At 50.1% G+C, this 4,771-nt stretch overlaps 1 long non-coding RNA gene across 1 annotated transcript; it reads left to right on the forward strand.

Annotated features, from left to right (window-relative positions):
- Nucleotides 1–469: 469 nt before the first annotated feature.
- On the forward strand, nt 470–3,722 carry LOC134512253 (uncharacterized). The gene is made up of 2 exons (XR_010070076.1): nt 470–791; nt 1,217–3,722. It is a non-coding gene; the product is annotated as an uncharacterized LOC134512253 (long non-coding RNA).
- The last annotated feature ends 1,049 nt before the right edge of the window (nt 3,723–4,771 follow it).

The raw sequence follows: 4,771 nt of genomic DNA on the forward strand, positions 1-4,771 counted from the left end.
AGTAGTTATTAATGGGGAAATAACAGCAGACCAGGGATGTTCGAGGGGTAAAGTCAGCCACATGGAGATCAGTGTTTCTGTGACTTCAGTCTGGGTAACTCAAAAATCTCCATCCTACGGTAAAGGGTTAGAGAGCCCTAATGTTGCATGTTTGTCTTGGCAAGGTCTTGTCTGTTTGCGCATCACTAGGATACATCTGAGCAGTAGAAAAGCAAGGAGGTAACAGAGATGGGCTGCTATTTTAGGAAGCTGCGAGAATAAGTGGATGCCGAGAAACCAGCTGATTTCTTAAGGGGCAGTTTGGGCAGGCCATATCAAATTTCTGGCCTGACAAACCCACCAAGGCCATCAAGCAAATCAGTAGCAGAGCTGGGAAGAGCGCTCAGCAGTCGCTGGCTTGGGGCCTGACCCGGGATGACTCACTTATCTTACACGTGTTGCATCTTTTCCATGCAGGGAGCAGGCATTGACATCAGCACAGCCCAAAAGAACTTGTCCTGCTGGCCAGCACTGACTGTTTGCTCTCTTCCCAGCACACGCATCAACTTCCACCAACAAATAACCGGAGCAGCACTTCATTTAAATAAAAAAACCAGCCTCCTCCATTACTGAATGTTTGATAGAAGAGGAAAGAAGCAAGTTCTTGTATGCTAATGTGCTCATCAAGTATTTGCTCCTAATTTATCACTTGCTTTGAGGTCTCTCTTGACAACTTGACTATTCTGGAAAATGTCAGCTTGCAGGGTACCACACAGGCTGATGTGACTGTGAGAGTTGTAGGAAGAAGCCAGGTAAGGTAAACTTTATTATGTGCATTAATTTTTTTTGTTTCTACAGCTGGCCGAGCAAAAATGGTATGTCTCAAAGTTTGCCAGTACCCTGTCAGCAGCAGCTGGTACCTGGTTTAATGCTGGGGGCTGGCTGCAAGGCTGCAAGTAGAGCCCTGTTCTGTCCTGGGGAGTCTGGAGAAGAAACAAGAAACCCCTCAGGGATGTGGCGCTTTCGGCAGCGCTGCCCTATACCCTCCCTCCGAGTGCTGCTCCCTACCAGGCTTGTGCACGGCAGGGAGAGAAGCAAGAGCTGTTCTGAAGGCGGGGGCAAAATAGTCTTTATTAAAAAAAAAAAAAAAAAGGTGCGAAATGAGGTAAAATAATTGGCTTGCGAATATTTTATTATATGTTGGAAACCAGCAAGATTTATTTTATTTCCTCTGCAGTGCCTCTGCTTGACATAGGAGAGCTGCCAGCTATGACATCTTCCCGAGGATCAACAGCCCGGGGAGCAGGAATAACCAACAGCTGGACCCATTTGGGCCTTTCCTGAAAAAAAAATAATACTAAGATTAATAAACAAAACACAGGGCAGAAAGCACCATACTGGGGATGCTTGGGGAAGGGCAGGGTGCAGCACTGGCCTCCTGCGCTTGCCCTCCTGAACAGGCCATTTGTCACCCCTGAGGAAGGCAGGTCCCTCCAAGGACAGGGCGGTTACTGGTGGCACTGGGGACAGCGGCAGGAGCAGTGGCAATAAAGATGGGGGATAGAAATCCCCTCTGGGTGCAGGGGAGCTGAAACTCAGCGGTCACCCGTGCTGCAGCTGAGGTGCCGAGCTCAGAGGGCAACCAGCAAGCCCTACCTGGCTGCAGCCCTGAAACGGTATGTCCCGGCATTTGTTTTTATCAGTAACAGCACTCTCCATGCTGTAATTACAGCCAATCGCCCAGGAAAATCAGCAGAAAGTCTAACCCCTCCAGCAGTACGACTGCAACAAAACCCAGGTATGTGGCTGGCACACCCCGCCGCTGCCTCCTGAGGTCCCGGCACAGGGCTGAACTCCTGGCCATCTCGTTATAGTGGCAATGGCTGGCTTTTTCTGGAGACCCCAGCACGCGCCCATCCAGATCCCATCAGTAAATGCTGAGAGCACAGTCAGGGTGATAACTAAAAGAGACGTGGCCAGGCTGGGAGTCTCCTGGGGACCCTCAGGGCTTGGGTGCAGCTGCAGCATCGTGAGTGAGACTCTTCCCCTGGTCATCGGAAACACCTCCGTGTCGTCACCTCCTTGGAAGCCTTGCTGGCGGCATGCTGGGTACCAGGGCACTTGCTGAGGTGTCCCAAAACCCCGATTTGTTCACTCACCACATCCTGCGGTGAGGAAAGCCTTATTGATCCTGGTTATCTCAAAATTGTCCACCACACCAGCCAGTATGACGTGAGATTCAGACAAAAGCACCAAAGCACAGTGGAAAAAAATAGCCAGGACTCATTTCTGAAGGGTGGAGGTGGAGACCCCCCTTCCTTATCAGCTCACACTGGGATGAAGCTGCAGAAGTTGCCCTGGACACCACCAACAAGTGCTGGCTCTCCTATGTGGTCGGTGGTGAAGGGCCTGCCATCCTTCCATGGCTCTTACACCCCCCAGGGAATCCTGGAAAGAAGATCTGCCTTCCCGGTGGACTGGGGTAGTTTCAGAGCCTGCCTGCCCCTTCACATCCACTAAGAGGGCCTGGCAGCATTTACCTGTTTTCCCAGGAACTACTTGATTTCTTTCTTTTTCAGGGGATGGGCTCATAGCTCTTAGCTGAATTAAGCCCCTCTTCACCTCTCTGGGGCTCGTCTGTCGGATGAGCGCTCACATACCCTCCTTCACAAACCCCTGTCCAATCCTCCTCCCTCCTCTCAGGTTTGAGTGGGAATCGCCCTTTCCTGGAAGCATTGCACTATAGCCCCTGGCACGTTACTGTACCTGAAATGAAATTTCAACACAATCAATGTGTGCTCCCGATTGAGGTAATTCACCGTGAGAGCGGGTAGGGGGTCCTGACGCCAGTATTTCTCCTCTAGGCAGAGCTTAATACAAATTTCAAGAGCAGCAGATTCATGAGAGAGTCCTGGAGAGGCAGCATTTCTCTGTCTCCAGCTGGTGCACAGACACCCCAGTATGCTGCATGCTAAGACATCTCCTGCCATATTTGTAAATAATACTAATTACTCTGAGCTCCTTCAGAAGCACTGGAATTAGAAGAAATAATGAGTAAACTCCAGAGCCGTCCTTCTGAGTTGGAAGCCTGGGTTAAGCAGCTGATGTTACCGAGCACAGAAAACTCAGCAGCTGCAGCAGTGCCACAAAGCCCCGAAGACGAAATGCAGCCGGCGGGCCAGAGCTGGCAGCCCTCACCTGGGCTCAGGCCTCCCTGAAACTCCTCAACAGTAGAGGAGGACATCAAAAGGCTCAGTTCTGAGCTCACCTGCGGAGTTCAGATGAAAAGGCTTTTCCTTGTGAAGAGGCAGCAGGAAGTGGAGGCTCCTGGGGAGGCTGCGGGATGAGCTGCCCTGGGGCTGACAGCAGCCCCAACTTTGCACCCATCGGAAGCGGCTCACGTGGATGTGGGCTCCAGAGCTGAGCTGTCAGGTCAGGAGTTTCACGGGAGCCAAACATCAATGAAATCCACGAATCAATGTGGAGGATGCAATCAGTCCCTTGCGAAGCTGCAAAGAGGCCAGCAGCAGCTAAGGCTGCCATGCTGAACGCAGGAGGCTCCGTTTCTGCTGTCATCAGGCTGTGTAATTTTTACACATTGTTTGGTGCTGCTTTTTTTCTTCATCATAGAGAGAAAAAATAAATAAATTTCAAAGGACATGATAAAGGGCAAAGACCCTTCTTTTTTTTGGTATAAAATATATATTTTGCAGTATTAAATGAAACCTAATGCTTATGGCAAAGTATCATCTCACTCATTCATGGGTCAGGCACAATTCAACCTTATTTCTTTAAGATAATTTAGGTTTGTGTAGCTGAAAACTTGTCACTCACTGCCTCAGCCACATGCCTTAACCACGGGCTCTCCCCGACACTGTCGCTACACGCTGTGGTCAGTCCTGCGGTGGTGCCCGGAGCGTGGAAATAGCTGGGGGAGCTCCACCGCTGAGTTGTGCAGCCTGTGCCGAGCTCTGGCTGAAGGCAGGTAGTCTCACAATGACCCGGTTGCTCTAACGTGGACATGACAAGACCGCGGTGGCCAGGAACTGCATCAGGAGATGGGTGTGGAGCAAGAGCGCATCTATATCATGAAACAGGGTTCAGCGTGGGGCTGCCCAAGGTAGCTGAGACCCAGCTGTCACCTCCATGGGACACAGTGAGCGTCTGTCCGGTTCTGGGCTGGAGAAGCCAGGCTGTATTTACACGGTGCTGCCTATGAGCTCCCAAGACCTGGCTCTTGGCAGCTACAGCCTGATTTGTCTAGACGACATCTGGACTTGACCTGGCTCCTGGCCCCGAATGAATCTCTCAACACCGTGCTTCCTACGCATCCAACCCTGGGATTAGCACGGGCAGAAAAAGCTCCCATCTATCTGCAAGAGCCAATGCAGTCAGTCCCGTAGATGTTGATAACATATGCTGGATTTGCTAGGACACTTATCTCTCAAAACCTTTGAAGTAGACACAACTTGTTTTGCGTTTGCAGCGCGTGCAAGGGTCCCTGTCCTTGGCTGGCATTCCTTGGCAATGCTGCAACATAAATACTAACAGTATGCACTATAAATATATATTTTCTAGCAGCTGAGCCAAAATCGAACGAAGTCCATAGAGAGGCATAGACAGCCTTCACGGGTTTTACAGTGGGACATTTATTTTTGTTCTGAACAAAAAAAAGAAATACCATCTAACAAAAAGTTTTCAGGTCATAGTTGACTCTGAGGCTATGTCCATATTAGTATATTAAGCAGAACACATTCCTGGGCCCTGATACAGAATCGTCTATGCTATTGAA

This window comes from Chroicocephalus ridibundus, chromosome 2, assembly GCF_963924245.1.
Source record: "Chroicocephalus ridibundus chromosome 2, bChrRid1.1, whole genome shotgun sequence".
NCBI classification, from domain to species: Eukaryota; Metazoa; Chordata; class Aves; order Charadriiformes; family Laridae; genus Chroicocephalus; species Chroicocephalus ridibundus.